The following is a 9,355-nucleotide window of genomic DNA, read 5'->3' as shown; positions in this document are numbered from 1 at the left end:
GGCCCCCTGATGATCTGTCCAAGCAAAATTGGATTAAGCAGCAGGTTTCCAAACCCACCGTTCAGCAGGAAATGACTCATTTTCTATTATACTTCTGTAGCTGGTGTGTTTTGGCGTTATGCTGTTTGTCATATATACTAGCCAAGTTTGTAAATTGAACTCTACAGTGCACCTTCAAATATTCTGAGAAATAGAATCTCTGGGGCTTGGAACATACCATGTTCTTGATCTTGCCAGAAAGTATGAGGGAAGCCTAGTATAAAATAATATAAAATAATATATTCCATCTGCCTGAGAGATTAGTGAAAAATGTAAAAATCATTATTGCTATAAATCTTTAGTGTCCTTATATTATTACTGCAAGTCTACAGTATGCTTTTGGGGCCTGGGAATCATGAAAGAAATGTCTGAAATAACCACGGAAAATATAGGGTGGATGACACAGAAAGCTCCATGAGAGGGCAAGCCCCAAATTATCACAGACCCAGCTCCATCGTCTTGGAAGATGGCAAATCTTTGCAAAAAGTCAGAGTACGTTAGGATAGAAGCGACTTTGAGAGTGTGGACACAAAAAGGAGAGAATACTATGATTTGTTTCCCCACTCAAAGGTATATTTTGTTGTTTCCGCCTTCTTCAGAATATTGTGAACACTGAAAATTTTATCTGAAAACAAAACGTCTCGTGGAGAGTTCTGGGAGCCCGAATGAATGAAATGAACAAATGCAGAGCCAGTGAATGAATGGATGAGGGCCCTGAACTTAAATGATACTGAGAAATCAGGGCTTTTTGAAACAAAATATGTAATAAAATATAAGCTTTTATAACTCTCAAAATCCTTGTGGGAACTTAAGCACTCTCTGTGATTAAATCTAATCTTTCAGCTTCTACAAACTCAGTTTTACTTTCCTAAGCCCTTCCACACCAAAGACATTCTTCAATTGCTAGCAATACTACACATTTTTTTTTCCATTTTAAAAATTTAAACCAAAAATCATGAGATTTAGAGATAATTATCAGGAACATTTTGTATTGTGTATTCGAGTGTGTTACATTTTTATGTGATTTCCCAAGTCTCGCCACAGTGACTGCAAACTGTACTAGGTGAGAGAAAGAAACCCTCAAATCTCTAAAATGCCAAGGTGTGTTCTTTGTTATTCCTTTTCTAGGTGAAGTACTGTGTTAATATCTTGAGGGATAAACAAAACCATTGGTAACAATAGAGTCCCCCCCCCCCATAAAAAAGCAAACGCTTGGCACGCTTAGTTTTAGAACAGAATACACTTGGTTGTGTAGCAAGTAGAGTGATATCATTTCTTATAGTCCCCTTATCCCCAAAAGATTCAATACTTTTAGAACAACTAACATCTTGGACAGATAACTAGTGGATTCAGAAATCCCTCAGCTAGGGGAACATAGAACAGACGACAAACAGCACTGGGTAAGGAAAAGACAATAGAGAGGAAGGAAGGTAGAGAGAGAGGGAGGAAGGAAATAGCCTGGTTTTGGACTTCCTATATAGAAGAAAGAGAAAACAAGGTCTCTGAAGCCAGACACTGACCAGTTCCGCTAAGTATTTACAAAGTAGCCACAAACAGAGCTCACATTTAGATTTGCATTAAAGGACAGATTATTAATATAGTTGATGATCCAGATAATCACTAAAATATTTTCTACCATAAAAAGGATACACGAGTTAATTTATATCCTGTATGCTGGCATGTGCCTATCATACCTGCACTGGGCATGCTGAGGCAGGAGGATCAAAGAATTAAGACCAACCTGGACTACATAGCAAGATTCTGTCTTAAAATAAAAAAAAAAATAGAAAAAGTTAATTCACAATCTAGTATAAAGCCGTCATCTTAATCATTGTGTACACGAAAACTGCCCATCAGGTAAGCCAGGGTTGGGCAGCAGGTGCCGCTGTCCACACTGAGTGAGTCTGCCTTTATGAGAGTCTTGATCAGCCTGCAGTGACCTGCCCTTGAAGCGGTAGTTTAACAACCTTTGCCCAAGCACTCTCTGGCTCTTTGCACATCTTTAATAGTTTTCTTGACGGACTATGAAGAACTGCCAGATGACAGTTCTATTTCATTTTTGTCACTGCCTGGTGCTCCCTTTCTCTGTCTGGCTTTTTCTCAAGGGCATGATTCTATAAGTCAACGTGGCAATGTTCACGGTGGGGATTGCTCTTTCAACCACTGTATTGATGTAGCAAGAGCGAGTCACAGACATGTCAAGATTTCAGGCCTTCAAAAAAGTAACCAAGGAGTATTTTATAAACTCTAATGTCCTTTCCATTGGAAGCAAATTGAAACTGGGGATTGGGATCTGATATTAAGGGTTTACTTTAAAACACTGCTGCCAGAGGCATAAAAACCCATTTTGATTAATATACTGTAGGATTTTGTTCCCTTGGGAGAAAAAAAAAAACACAAACGATGTGCTTTTGTTTCCTGAGTTTTAAATAAAACATTTGTCATTATTTTACACTGTATGATCTAATTGCACAATTATTTCATTAGATGGCACCAGAAAAATATGATTTCAGATTCCTCTTGCATATTCTATGTTTTAAGTAAATATCACTTCAGTCAAAGATTATTTATTAAATTACATGATTCCTTGCTAAACATAATTGAGATGTCAAAACTTTTTTTATTAGTTCTGCATAATGAAATAATTGAGGAAATAGTAATAAATTATTTCTTTTGTAATTTAGAATAAATAAAAACAGTTGCTAGGATTTTCTGTAAGAATGTGGTACTCTGAAAACTCTCTCTCATATAATCATGCTGATGGATGTCATATGTTTCCTTAGCAAAAACGCAAAGTGAGCTTGCATTTCTGTCTCCTGTACAAAGTCAACTGCGCTCTTCCACACTGCATGGGTATAAAGGTTTCTTTAGATACTGTTTCTTTTGATTGCCTCGGTGTAGAAAGGGAGGAGAGCTTAATTCCAAAATTAAGGATGCTGGTCTACTGGACATGACATTTTCATTATGCTTATTAGCTTCCACCTGTTGTAAAACCACAGCTTTTACCCTAAGAGTAGGAAGTTAGTTTAAAAGTCGTGAAGTACTAATTTAGTTTTTAGGATCAAGAAACTATTAATGTTGGGGGGGGGTGAATGGAGAGATGGCTCAGTGAGTAAAGCAAGTCTGAGGACCAGAGTCTGCAATTCCAGGACAGACTAGATGCCAGACAAGTGTGATGGTCTGCCTGTAACCCCAGAGCACAGAAGATAGGCAGATGAAGCAAGCTTGTTGAGGTGGTAAAATCAGTGATCTTTGCATCCAGAGGGACACCCTGTCTCAGTAAAGAAAATGGAGCTTGATCAAGTGAGTTACCCATCAGCAACCTCTCATTTCTACATGTGTTTGTGCACACACACACACACACACACACACACATTCACACATAAATGCACCTCTACATGTAAAAGAAAACAAAGATACTCCACTGTTAAAGCTAGTGTAAGATGTCAGGTGCCATGAGGGACACGGGGGCTTGGATGTTGACTTTTGCTTCAAAGACCTCACCATCCAGAAAAGAGGTTTGGTTCATTAATGCACATAGCTGACTTGAGTGCCCCCTGAAAGTAAATAAGACATATCAATATAGACTTTTGAGAAAACTGGAGACCCCATGACTTGAGAGAGAGGAATGATGGGACATGGACAGAAAAACAGCAAAGGATTTGAATTTGAGCTTGAAGGAGAGTGATGGTGGCAGTAACTGACATTTTTTTGAACTATTGGGTGACCAGATATTCCTTAAAATTCATTTTCTTTAACATAGGACTTGGATGTAATAAGGCCAATGGATATGGATAGTTGGGATGAAAGAAACAATATGAATATAGGAGTTGAATGGGGATGGGTCCTGACTTTTAACTCTTCTGTATGTAGAATTGGAGGTACTGGTGCACATGAGACAGGACCACAACCTCATCTCCCTGCAGTAGCTTTGATAACACTTGCAGCATCAAGATGATAAGAGCCATGCATCCCTTAAAGATAACCAGATTTGGCTAAGCTTCACTATAGGCTGTTCTGACCATGGAATCGTGAATTTATTAACAAAACTCTTGTTCTTTCAGCTGGAAAATCTGAGAATTAAGCACAAAATGGAAAAGAAAACAAAAAATACAAAGAACAAAACAAAACAACAGCCCAAAAAGCAGACTATTCCTGGTGTGGCATCAAATTATCTAGCCATATAATTTTCCAGTCCACAGTTTATATGCTCTATACTCTGAAGTTATTGGGTCCAATATGTGTCTGTCTACCTCACAGCCTATTGCTTGGGGCACTCTTGGTTTCTCAGCTTGCTGATTGGCTCAAGAATGATTTGAAGGAGTGTACACTATACTCCATCACCTCGTTCACCAATCCATTCAAGAGGCATACCTCTCTGGCTTGTGCTGGGGAATTGGAATAACCACCTTTGAAATTGTTTCTTCCCCCCATTCCTCATGCTCTTCTCACCTTTTCTCTTTTGGAGGGCTCACCTCACTTTCTGATGTTTGGTGACACTGTTTTCCAGCTCTTGAAGCTGCACCTTTTTCTTCATTATAGTTAAAGCTTGTTCCATCCTCAACTGTTGAAAGTCTTGTGGGCCATCCCTCTCCTACGACTTATTCAAGATCAATGGAAATATCTATTTACAGAAACAGTTGTCTAGGAATGTCTATAACTATTAGCAAGGAAGTGCTAAATGCTTAATCATTCTGCTTTTCCACCAGCCACACAGGTGTTTGCTGCTGATGTCCACACAGCACCAGTGTTTCTAAATGAATCTCTTCTGCTTGGCTGTGCAGGGCAATCTCACTGTGGTTTATGTTTGGATTCTTTAAAACAATTAATGGCATCAAGCACTCATATTTGGAACCCACACATACAATTTAGTGACTAATTTCTATTTATTTATTTTTGTAATTTTACTAGATTGTCTTATTACTTGGTTAGTTCTAGCTTCAGGCAATTACAAGTCAACCAGGCTTTTATGTGACCATAGTATTTTTTAGCACCTGGTAAAATACTTATAAATGCAATTGTCACATAGAATGGTAAGTCTGTCTCACTTTATATTTGCTAACAGAAAATTTGTGATGAATTACATAGACTCTGTATAGCAGTTGAATGTGGATTCACAAGCTAACATTATTGAATAATCCAAGTTATAATAATAGCATATCTTCTCATATTGGTTATCAGTAATTTCTCTCAGAAATATTTTATAGTTTTTAATATGTAAGTCATATATATCAAAATTAACTCAGATTTTATGATAGATATTATAAATGGTTATTTTAAGTTGAAATGCCCAGTTGTTTGTTGTTAGCATATATGAATAAAATTGCATTTTGTATATATTGAATATATTATTTGTAGTTGTGACAAACTCTATTTATGAAGGGCTGATCCTGGCCCGCAGTTCAAGGATATGATCCATCATGATGGAGCAGTCCTGCCGCCAGGTGCTTGAGGCAGCCACTAACATGGCACCAGCTGGTCACATGGCATAATCCGGTCAATGGCATCAGATGGTCACATGACGTCAGCTGTCGGGAAGCAGGGAGAGATGAACTGGTGGTCAGATCCCTTTCTTCCTTTCACTCTTTCTTGGATCCCAAGCAGTTGAAGTGCCACCCACATTTAGGGTTTTTCTACCTCAGCTAGCCCATCCAGAAACTCCTTCATAGTCTCGCCAAGAGGCTTGGCTTCTGAAGATTCTGTCTTGTCAAACTGACAACTGAGATGAATCTCACTCCGACCTTACAGTTTGTAATTTTACTAGATTCTGATATTAATTCTAATGGTTGTTCTGTGAGCTGACCTGGATGTAACACACAGATGACGACTTGAGTAAACAAATTTTTCTCTTTTTTTCCTTCTGACCAGCTTGCTTTTATTATTTTTCCTTACTTTGCTAAGGCCATTTAGGACTGTTTTAAATGGAATCATGAGAGGATGGGAGGTAAGAGAAGATGTCATGGGGAAGAGAACAGGAGTGAAAAGGAACAAAAGAGTAACAATACATGTGGCTGGAAACAAAAGAAGACACTGGGAAGAGGAAAGTGAGTGGTCAGGTGGTCAGAGTGACGGTGGAGGGCTCGGGGAAGACAGCAGCGTTCAGGGAGAATCAACAGTAAGCATGTATGAAAACCCCAAAATGAAACTTTCTTCTTTGCATATCAAGTTTTAAAAAATAGATATGGTTATTTGCTAAAAGCTTTCCTATATCTATACATATATAGGAATGATCATATACTTCTTTCTTCATTTAGTTTGCTTATTAAATAAATATGTGGTGTTGATTGCTTTCAAATACTCAACTAAGAGTAGGCTGGTGTAAACCCCTATTTGTTACTGATGTACCAACATTTGACCTATTGTCTGATTCATGTTGCTACAATGTCCTCACATGCTACTGTTTCTATGGCTTGTGGAACATTGGTTTGTAGTGTTTTTCTTCCTTTCCTTTTGAACAGTTCTGGCTCCTTTGGCACCAGGTCATTTCTAGCCTCACAGAATGTGATAGACCCATTTTCGTTGCTTTGGGTAGACATTTTTGGTACCATTTCTTAGTACCACAAACATTTGATAGAATCTCCAAGTGATACTATCTATCTAGGCTATAAATTAAGTTTACTTAAGTATAAAGGATTAGTTATCTTTTCTTATATATGCTTTTAGACTATGGATTTCAGCAAGTTTATTTCCTTTTGTCATCATTTTAATGTTTTTAAAAGCTATAGCTATGACCCACCTAACATTCCATATTCTGGTATTAATAGTTTTCGGGGGATACTAACAATACCACATGTATTGTTACTCTTTTGTTCCTTTTCACTCCTGTTCTCTTCCCCATGACATCTTCTCTTACCTCCCCCCATCCTCTCATGATTCCATTTAAAACAGTTCTAAATGGCCTTAGCAAAGTAAGGAAAAATAATAAAAGCAGCATGTACTAATTTTGGTACATGCTCTTCAGTGATATTGGTAAGTTTAAGACACAGTGCATCTTTCAGTAATACCTCTAACTTGCTTCCTACTTCCTTCATGTCCACCCCACCTTGTTATTTCTTTCTCTTCACTTTCCTTGAGTTTTCTCTCCCCTTTTCAGCATCATAACATGTAAGTAAAGACTCATCATATCATGCTGATTATCTGTTTGGCAGCATTCCACAATTTTGTATCATGTGTTTTCATGTTCCATCTAATTCAAAATAATTGATTCCCATTGTAATTATTTTTGCTTTCCCATATATATATATATATATATATATATATATATATATATATATATATATATATCTGTTTCCCAGATAGCTAGCTTTCAAATATGGATTCCAGATATGGTGGTCAGAGCAGGAACATTAAAAACAATTTCAAGTCTTTTCTATTTATTGAGAGTATTTTAGTCTAGAGCATAGTATGTCATGTTAAGCGTATGATGTCTGTCTTTCAAAAAATATGTATTTTTTTCCTTTGGAACTGGAGCATTTTACAGAGTGCCAATCAGGAAGAGTTAGTATATAGGGTGCTAACATATTGTTCCTTATTTAGTTTATATATTCACTTAAGTATTGAGCAAGAGATTTTGAAATATTTAGATGCTTATGAATTTAGTCAATTTTCTTTCATTTCTATAAGCTTTTGCCATTGTGTTTTTGAAGGTCTATTATTAGAAACAGACACAACTAGGATTGTTATGTTTTATTGGTACATTGACCTTCTATCTTCTGCTGAATCTCCCTTTATTCCTGGAATAATATTTCCTTAGATATCTTGTCTAATATTCATATAGTAAATAAATTTATTTTATTTAATTTATTATGATCAATCTTTCTTCATTTTTTTATTTTGACCTCTTTATGGTTTATATTTAAAGAGCAGTTCTTACAAACAGCATGGAGCGCATCAACTGACATTTGTGGTCTCTAAATGGAATGCTTAAAACATTTTCAGTTAATGGGATTTTGCATTTTGAATGAATTTAATGGCCCTACTTTGCTATGTATTGTACCCTTTAAAAATAATTTTTAAAATTTTTCTTTATGTATTTATGTGAGTGCCTGAATGCATGTATATGCACCACATGTTTGCAGTGCCTCTCGGGACCAGACGAGGTTGTTGGTTTCCCTGGAATTGGAGTTACAGATGGTTGTCAGCCACCCAGTGTAAGCTCTTGGAACCAAACCCATCTCCTCTGTAAGAGCAGTATTGTGTTTCCCACTGAGCCATTTCTCCAGTTCCATGATTTGTCTTTTTAAAACTGTCTCTGCTCTTCCTTTTCATGTATGGGTAGTGAGCTGGGGTTTAAATATAGATCCTGAAGTTGCTAGGTAAGCTATTTGGCCATGGAGTCACATCCCCACCTTCTCTGTTCTTTGTGTTTTTTTTCCTTCTTTCCATGTTTTGGAACATCGTTTAGGTGGATTAATAGTGATTATTCTAACTAGAAAAAGATCTTCAGAAATAGATTATTCCTATTTTCATGATTAAACAGAGCTTAATGGCAGAGAGTAATCTGCCATTACTTGTTGTTGATGCTTCCATAGTTACTCAATAAGATTCCTTAAATTGACTTACACAGTTTCTTGATTTGCCACCTCCCAGATAATGCTCTTCCTTACCTCTAGGTCACCCTTTGGCTCTCACCACAGTGGTGTCCCTCTTAGTCTTCATATTTGTAAGGCTAATTCCAGATTCGAGTGTACTTATACTCTCTTCACCTTCTGGAATTTTCTATTTAACTCGCCTTCTGAAAGTGGTCTTTATCACTATCATTCTCTTGTTTCACATTTTATCTTCATTGCTAATCCTCACTACTAATCTCTCTTACCCTTGCTTGGTTTCAGAAGCACTATACTCAGTATTTTAGGTACTATATTCATTGTTTATGTTTCTCTCTTCCTTCATGGAAGGAGATCTGCAGGAGATAGGAATTTTGGCAGTTTCTTCAATGCTGTGCCTCCAATACCTGCGATGGTGTCTTGAACATAATAGAGACATATTTTGAAGAAGCAAACTCATTAGCAGATAGAAAACACAGGAAATACCTTTCTTTGCTTGATTTCAAAGAAATTAAACTATGTCAACGTCTGTAAAACTGAGATGGAATTATATATGAATTCTCTTCTTAAGTCATCGTAATTCAATGTTGTGTGGACCATTTTGTGAAATAAATACATAGTTTAGATAGCATCATTTTATGAAACAAGATATGTTTAAAAGTTGGGAAATTAATGATAGATAGCATAATAGAAAGCTTCACATTATATGTGATCCAAGGTGCTCTTATGTGTGTATGTGTTTTGTTCATGTGTTTTCTCTCTCTCTCTCT

The sequence above is a fragment of the Microtus ochrogaster genome (assembly GCF_000317375.1).
Source record: "Microtus ochrogaster isolate Prairie Vole_2 chromosome 14 unlocalized genomic scaffold, MicOch1.0 chr14_random_1, whole genome shotgun sequence".
NCBI lineage: Eukaryota > Metazoa > Chordata > Mammalia > Rodentia > Cricetidae > Microtus > Microtus ochrogaster.
This window is presented reverse-complemented; position numbering follows the sequence as displayed.